Source organism: Hylobates moloch, unplaced genomic scaffold (genome assembly GCF_009828535.3).
Source record: "Hylobates moloch isolate HMO894 unplaced genomic scaffold, HMol_V3 SCAFFOLD_1, whole genome shotgun sequence".
NCBI classification, from domain to species: domain Eukaryota; kingdom Metazoa; phylum Chordata; class Mammalia; order Primates; family Hylobatidae; genus Hylobates; species Hylobates moloch.
Genome location: NW_026652276.1, coordinates 2,289,150 through 2,297,557, shown reverse-complemented (window position 1 = coordinate 2,297,557; position 8,408 = coordinate 2,289,150). Strand labels below are relative to the sequence as shown.

The 8,408-nt window shown below is 52.8% G+C and overlaps 1 long non-coding RNA gene across 1 annotated transcript; it reads left to right on the top strand.

The window, feature by feature from the left end:
* Positions 1-381: 381 nt before the first annotated feature.
* LINC02991 (long intergenic non-protein coding RNA 2991) lies at positions 382-5,004 on the top strand. Its single transcript, XR_009215255.1, has 2 exons — positions 382-882; positions 4,913-5,004. It is a non-coding gene; the product is annotated as a long intergenic non-protein coding RNA 2991 (long non-coding RNA).
* Positions 5,005-8,408: the final 3,404 nt, after the last annotated feature.

Here is an 8,408-nt window from a genome sequence, read left to right as displayed (position 1 = left end):
GGGCAGGAGGAGCAGAGCTGGGAGCCTGGGCTCTGAGGCCTTGCGAAATCCCCCTGTGTCACCGCCCAGCCAGACACACAAGCAACCCACCAAGGGGCGGGTGGATGTGGCCTTGGAATTCAGAGTTCCCGTTTGTAGAAACGAAATGTTTATTTCATGGTGCAGTTGGGGGTAGAAAATGAGATAAGTCTCGAATCTCTCAGATTTCCAGAAATCGGGATTTTCCCTGAGTACCCCTGGCCTTGAGCTATACCCCGTCACTGTCTGGGGCTGTGTGCTGCCGGGAGCCAGGGCCTTGTCAGACCCAGACCCTCCTCCCTCTCTCCCGTATTAGTCAAGGTTCTCCAGAGAAACGGAGTTAGAGATGCATTGCTATAAGAAATGGAATGGGCTTGCATGATTACAGAGGCTGAGGGGTCCTACACCCCGTCATCTGCAAGCTGGAAAGGCAGGAGAGCCTGTGCTGCCGCCCTAGCCACAGCCTGGAGGCCCGAGAACCAGGCACGCCGACGACAGCACACTTCCAGCCTGAGAGCAAAAGGTCGGTGTTCCAGCTCCAGCAGGCAGGCAGAGGGAGGATTCTCTCTCCACCTTTGTGTTCTGCTCAGGTCTTCAATGTGTTGGATGAGGCCCACCCACAATGCGAGGGCGTCTGCTTCACTGAATCCACCGTCGCACCTGCTTCTCTTGGGTGCCATCCGATTGCAGAGACACTGTGCCCTTGAGGGCTCCTGCCCCACTGGGTGTGCTGGTGCTAGGATGTCTGCCCTGGTCCAGCCCTGCACCCCTGAGGAGGGGAGGGGGCTCTTACTCCGGGTTCAATCAACAAGGTTATTTGGCCCCCACACAAAGCTAAGACTTTCACCTTGGCATTTATTAGGAGTAAGTAATAATTTGAGTTCTGTGTGTGTTATTCTTTATCTCATGTCCAACTGGTTCTGAAGCTGCATGGGGAAGAGGTGCTCTTAATATTAAGCCCTCTCAAAGGCCCTCAGTTCCTGGAGTGAGGAACTTCGAGAAATAAGAGCAGGTGACGGGGTGAGGAGGGCGGAACACACACTGAGAGGGCTTCATTGGGCGGGATGTGTGGCTTTGGGACTTTTGGCTTAGATTCCAAACAGCATGTCTGACCTTGAGGTCTGCAATGTTTCTCCTGGGTGAGGCTTGGACCCCTGTGGCCCAGGCATGAGACCTTGAGCTCAGGCCATGCCATGCCTGACCTTGAACCTTGCTGACCAGGGCTTCACCACAGGCGAGGAGTGCTCCCAGGGAAGCAGGAAGTGTGCAGCAGGCACTGACCAAAGATGTGCTGGCCTCTGCAGAGGGGCGAGGGGCCAGGCTGGGCCTTAAGGAAGCCCTGACATATGCCTGTCCTGGTGACCTTGCTCCGGTGGCCACCCCGTCAGGGCCCCTGCAGCCAGATGGAGCCCAGCAGTGCAAAGGCCTCTTTTCAGAGGCAGGTGTGTCTAAGGCTAGCGTTTGGTTAAAGAGGACGAAGGCTCTACCGTACAGGCCTATTAAACCTTAGGTGGACGTATATTAGTCTGTTTTTCACACTGCTAATGAAGACATACCCAAGACTGGGTAATTTATAAAGGAAAGAGGTTTAATGGGCTCACAGTACCACATGGCTGGGGAGGCCACGTAATCATGGCAGAAAGTGAATGAGGAGCAGAGCCACGTCTTACAGGGCGGCAGGCAAGAGAGTTTGTGTAGGGGAACTCCCCTTTATAAAACCATCAGATCTCAAGAGACTGACTCACGACCATGAGAACAGTACGGGGGAAAATGCCCCCAAGATTCAGTTATCTCCAGCTGGCCCCACCCTTGACAGCTGGAGATTATTACAATTCAAGGTGAGATTTGGGTGGGGACACAGCCAAACCATATCAGTGGAGAAAGGCCTATTTGCTTTTACTAAAGTTCCTCCTTTAGGTCTATGGGCAGAGGTTTCACCCTGAGGCAGCTGCTCTTGAGTGTCTTAGAGAACCAGGAAAGTGCAGGACGCAGGTGGCCATGTCAGGACAGGAGGCAGAGCAGACCAGCTGCCCCACACTGCTCTCCGCACTCCAGCCTGGGAGGGCTGTGCACAGGGGGACTTCAACACCTGTGCTTTGTCTCCCAGTTCTGGGTAATGCCCAGAGGGCAACTCCCAAGTTTGTTCTGGACTTTTTCATTGCAGCAGCTCCAACCAGAGTCTGAATCTGTGTATTTTGGAGATCTAAAAAGTGGCTTCCTCCACAGGAGTGTGGAAGGTTCTAAATGGCACAGATAAGGAATCAGGGCTTCTTTATGAGGGGGCGGAGGGCTTCCCCTCTGCACTGAAGTGTCCCGATCTGTTACAATACAACTAGGTCCTGGAGGAACAATGAAAAATGCTTTTCAAACATTGCTGGAGTTGCAATAAAGTGAGTGAATGTCTAAAGAAAAGAGAAAAACAAGCAGTGAGTTGAGACAAGAAAGGTAAATAAGAAAACTGGGCAAGGCGCAGTGGCTCATGCCTGTAATCCCAGCACTTTGGGAGGCTGAGGCGGGCAGATCACGAGGACAGGAATTCGAGACCAGCCTGGCCAACATGGTGAAACCCTGTCTCTACTAAAAATACAAAAATTAGCTGGGCATGGTGGCAGGCGCCTGTAATCCCAGCTACTCAGGAGGCTGAGGCAGGAGAATTGCTTGAACCTGGGAGGCGGAGGTTGCAGTGATCCAAGATCGTGCCACTGCACTCCAGCCTGGGCAACAAAAGGAAAACTCCCTCTCCAAAAGAAAGAAAGAAAGAAAGAAAACTGTGGTTGCCTTGTGGAAACGCCGAAGAAGCCCCGGGCATAAGAAATGAAGTTTTAGGCCTGCAGTTCCTGTGTCAAACCAGGTCTCAGAGGGGCCTATAGCATAGGCAGTGCCCAAGGACCCAGAGGAGCCCAGAGGGAAGCCTCTTTAAGAGGTGGACCTGTGACTTAGGGCCTCTGGGTTCCTGCAGGCTCACTTCAGCCAAAGCTGAACTCATAATCACAAACCAGAAAGCACGCAAAGAAATCACCTAAAATGAGTTGGAGTCTGTATAAACTAAAAGAAAAAGCACAGAATCCAGTAGATATGTACCCTCCAGCACTTAAGAAATTAGCATCATCAGGCATACAATGTAAAATAACTCCCTGTGCAATGCCTAGGAAGTGAAATAAAAGAAAGGAAAAGAAAGCAACAGAGGCCATCGGAAGCACCCATGCAGAGAGGAAAGGGTGCCACGCAGAACACAGCCTGAGGCCGTGGGGTTCTGGAGTCAAGTGCCAGTTCACCGCCCAGGCCTCCCCAGGGCCAAGTCTGTGTCTCAGCTCCAGGTACTCCCTCCTGTGTTCCCTGGACACCGGGCACTTGGAAGCCCTCACTGTGGACCTGGCGTAGCCCACACTGTGGGAATCATCTGCTGGGCCTGCCCTCTGCACTGGCACCTTCACCTTGCTGGGGTCTGGGGCGTTTCAGCCTGCTGGGTGGCACCTCTGGTGTAGGACTGGAGGGTGCCAACTACCCCTCACTGGCCCATCTTTGGTGCAGTCACCCAGCCATTGCCGCCTGCCAGCATCACTGTCTCGGTGAGCAGATCGGACGACGGCTTCCCCATGCTGTGGATTCCTTCTAGTCCCCGGGCACGCTTGGCCCACCTGGGTGAAGTCAAGGAGCTCTGGCTCCACGTTGGATTTGGGAGAGGCTTGGCTCCCATTCATAGGGATTTGGTACCTGCTGCCCCTTCGCAGTCCATCCTGCCGGCTCTCATCTGCTCCGCGGCCATGTCATCAGCCTCCTCCTCCGTGGGGGACCTTTCTGAGCCCCTCCCCGAGGCCTGCAGGCAGCTCCTCATGCGACGACACTGCAGAGCCCCCCACCTCCCAGCCACCTGGAAAGGAGCTCGCAGGGCTCCGCGCTGATGCTGGGGAAGTTTGGGCTGGTTCTGAGTGAGGGATGGGATAAGGCGGGGAGCAGGGAGCCAGGTGAGGGGCTTTGAGTGGTGCGTTCACAGTAGAGCCTCGTGAATTTGGCCTTCTCGCCCTGGTCCTGGAGCGGGAAGGCAGCCTGCGGCGTTTTCTCCGGGAGTGAACGTTCTCAGCATTCCATTTGTTGGCTTGATCACCAAGGAGAAAACGTTCCAAGTTTCTTCTGGGCCAGCTTTTATCACTAACCTGCAGAAAGCTCTGAATGGACGCTTTTTGCTCTTTTTTCTTTATGGTTACTGGAGCTGTGAAGAGGAGCAGCTCTACATACTTTTCCCTTCTCACTAAGTACCATGAGTAGGGTGACTATTGCAATAGAAACACATACAAGAAATTATAACTAGGACTCTTGGCTGTTTTAAAATCAAGGCAACATTAGTTAACATTCCTCAAATTTTAGTTCTGCAGATTATAAAATTAATGTCTACTTTTTGTAGAAAGTTTGGAAAGCAAAGACAATCTAAAAGAAGCTGGAAAATATCACTCATGACGCACCCTTCCCTCCGCCCCCCATCCAAGCAGGAAGCCCCATTAGCATCTGGTCTCTATCCTTCCTGCGCATTTCTGCAGCGTTAAGTGGGGTCTTTTCTTTTCATAGTTGAGTTTGTGATGAAAATGTATGTGGATCATGATTTTCACTTTCTTCTTCTTAACAGGATAGGTTTTTTTACCCTCATGTCACTAAAATCCTCCCTCCATGATTGTTTAAAACGGGTTTGTGAGTTCTTGTTATGAACGGATTACTTATTCAACAATTCTCTAAATAAAGGGATCATCTAATTATTTTCAGTTTTTCACTGTTGTAAATCCTATGGTGGTAAGTATCTTTTAAAATATATTTTGGGTGTTTTATTCCCCACAGGTTCTTGAGATTTGGAAATAATTTTTAAATAAAAATAATGTGAAATATATTTTGGTTTGCGTTTCAGATTCTTTCCTGAAGTTGGACAGTTTGGCCATGTTCAAGCCTCTGAATTCTTCCACAGAATCGTCTTCTGGAAATCATGCCCCAGTAATTTAAGTCTCCCCAGCTGTATGTGTGAGGGCTTCTTACCCTCTTGGGCATGGAGGGGTTACCATGTTTGGTAGCCATTTTAGTCATAGTAGGTTGACAGCTGAGTTTTTCCTAGATCTTTCCAAGTAGACCAGCATAACAGTGGAAGAGGCCCTGAAGGTCCCACCCCAACACGTCAGTTGCCTGAGCACCCTGCACCTTCCCCTGGACCTGCTGATGTGCCCGGCTAGGGGAATGTGGGCCTTCGCATTGGGTCCACCTCCAGCTTCCATGACTGTGGAGTTCTGCAGTGGGTTCATTGAGAAAGTGGTGGTGAGACCAGGGTATCTGAGAGGAGCGGTCGGCAGTGAGAGGAGACCAGGCAGATGGAAGGCATGTGTCTGCAGGGTGCGAGAGCCGCCAGGCGGGTGTCTGCAGGGTCTTGCAGAGTCGCTCAGCCGCAGATGGAGCGGCTCTGGAGACCCGATCAGCACATTCCAGAGAGTGGCAGACCCCACGGCCAGGCATGGACTGATGAGCAGGACTGTCCTCCACTGTCCAGACAACAGCACAGACGAAACCCACGAGTGCCTGGGACGGTGCTGTGAGCCCTTCATGTCCACGGAGTCTCTCAGGTGAAACTACACGGGTGTCGCAGTGACGCTCTCTCCCCTCAGATGCTGCCGATCCCTCGCTGGGCTGCTGGACTGCTCAGGGCCGGTCCTTGAAGCCTGGAGAGAGCCATGGGTCTGTGTGTACACGTGTGTGTGCCCGTGAGTGAGTCTGTGTGTGATCTCTGAGAATGAAGCTTCCACGTTACCAATGCCTGGAGAACCCAGAACTGGGAATCCCAGGTACCTGAGAGCCTGGGTCGCAAAGCTGGTGGCTGAAGCTGGCCACTCCGAGGCATGCGTGGCAGGAAGGGGTCATCAGGTGGGCCACCCAAGGCCCTGGGCGCCTCTGATGGGTTTCTAGAGCCCCTGCCCTCACAAGAGGGAAGTCAGTTGGAGAATGGGATGCTGAAGACTCCAGAGAAAGGCATCCCTGACTCGGGGTCCAGAGTGAGCAGGTTCTGCCCCCCATATTGCATGGCCAGCGGCTTGTCCTGACTGTGCCCCACATGTCATGGCAAAGGTTCGACACCCACTTTGGAGATGTCTTGACAGAGGCCAGTGTCAGGCTGCCGTCCTTCCACACGCTGGAAGCTGCTGCACAGCGGGCTCGGAGCCTGGGCTCAGGGGGCATCCTGCTTACTGTCGCTGTATGTCGGAGGGTGGTGCCTCCTGGGAGCCGTGGCCCGAGCCCCTTGCAATAGCGGGGCCAGGAGAAGGCTGGTTGCTGGGTGCTTCCTGTTCTTGGAGTTCCGCCCACTGCATCCATCTCCCACGGGATTTTCCATTGCCCTCCTTGGTTCCAGCACATGCCCTGAGTGGTAATGCCGATTCCCGCCTGTGCCGCCGACTTGGCACGGGGAGCCTGTGGCTGCTTTGTCTTTGTCAGGTGGTTGGCCCCGATGGCTCCATGGGTGGCCCCCCCCCAGGCATCTCGCGGAGGGACTCTGCCTACGTCACAGGCCGCCAGTCCTGGGGGACACCGTGTGCATTTCCACATGAACCATGATGGGAACCTGGGGGACGGGTCTCAGGCTGAGAAAGCTTCCTCTGGCTTCAAGGTAAATCATAAAGCAAGGTAATTTCCTAAAAGTGTCAGAGGACACCGTAACTGTCCCTTCTGAGCAGCACCTTGCTGTGGACGTCTGTCATCCCTGTTGTCTTCTGCCTGTGGGATTCTCCACATTCTGAGCAGGTAGATTGTTTTGGGCTCTGGCCTTCTCAGAGCCTTTCTGTGGCTGTAGATTGTGGGGAGGGCACCCTGGTAGTTGCCCCTGCTTCATTCACTCCAAGCCGCTGACGGGGGCACCCCAACCTGCTCGGAGCCATCCAGGGGCAGGCACTGTCCCTGCTGCCCTCCTGCTGCCTGGAGCATCTCCCCAGCCCCACAACTGGCCCACCCTCTCAGGGTAACAGGGCAGATGTGGGGGCAGCCCCCTCCAGCCCCTTCTTGGTCAGCCTCCCTGCTGCTGGCCCTTCCTGGAGACGCGATTTGCCCTGGAAGTGGCAGGCGTGTGTGGCTCATGCCCTCACCGTAGGGCTGTGCCAAGGCAGTGCCACCTTGGGAAAAATCAAAACCCCATACTGGCTCCTCCCAGCCAGTGCCAGCGTACAGCCTGGCTCCTCAGAAGCCCCCACAGAAGCAGGCAAGGAATCAAAAACTCAAGTCTGCAGGAAGCCAGGCGGGGATGAAGGAGGGGTGGGCTGTCACACGTGAGAGGGTCCCAGAAGCCTTTCTGGAGGAGGTGACTTCAGGCTGGATTTGGAGGGGCAACTTAACAAGCAGACAGGTGGTTGGAGACGCTTCAGCAGAGGAAACGGCACGGAGTGTCCAGGAGCCCACGAATCAGCTGGCATCGTCGAATCACGGAGAACGCAGAGACGGGCTCAGAAGTCGGCCGGAGCCTGTGTCATGGGGCCACGTGGCTTCAGTCTTCCTTGCAGCCTGTGGGGAATCTCAGAGGAATTCTGAGTAGGAAAGGGGGATGCTCATGTTAGGTATTTATTGTTTTTGTTTGTTTGTTTTTAATCACGTGTTTTCACAAGTGTAATCGAAGCACCTGGTTGTGAGTCCAGGAGAGTAAAACATTTAGCCCCCGCCCCTCCCATCCATCACTGAGTTTCTGACGCCTGCAGCGGGGTTCCTGCCAAAGCAAAATCCATTTATAGTCATATACTTCCATGAACCTTTGATATAATCAAGTTATGTATCTAGAAACCTGCCTTTTCAAAAATATTACCCTGTCTATAAGTGTAGTAAATGTTATATAAAATGAAATCATGTTTAAGAAGTTAACTATTGTTGTATTAATTCGAGTTGAACAATTCAAATTCTCAACTTCATTTATAAACATAGTTAATTAAATTCCTTTATGCATGTAAAACTGCATTTTCAAACGAAATACATTTGATTTTCTCATTAAGAGCTTCAAATGCCGAATAGGGCAAATACAAAAGGCTAACAAGAAGGCCGGGCACGGCGGCTCGTGCCTGAATCCCAGCACTCTGGGAGGCCGAGGTGGGCGGATCACTTGAAGTCAGGAGTTCAGGAGTTCAAGACCAGCCTGGACAACACAGTAAAACCCCGTCACTACCAAAAATGTGAAAATTAACTGGGTGTGGTGGTGGGAACCTGCAGTCCCAGCTACTTGGGAGGCTGAGGCAAGGGGTTCACTGGAACCTGGGAGGTGGAGGTTGCAGTGAGCCGAGATTGCTCCACTGTACTGTAGCCTGGGTGATAGAGCGAGGCTCTCTCTCAAAAAAAAAAAAAAAAAGGCTAACAAGGAAGAATTTTTCCCAAGTGCTTGCAAATTCAGACAT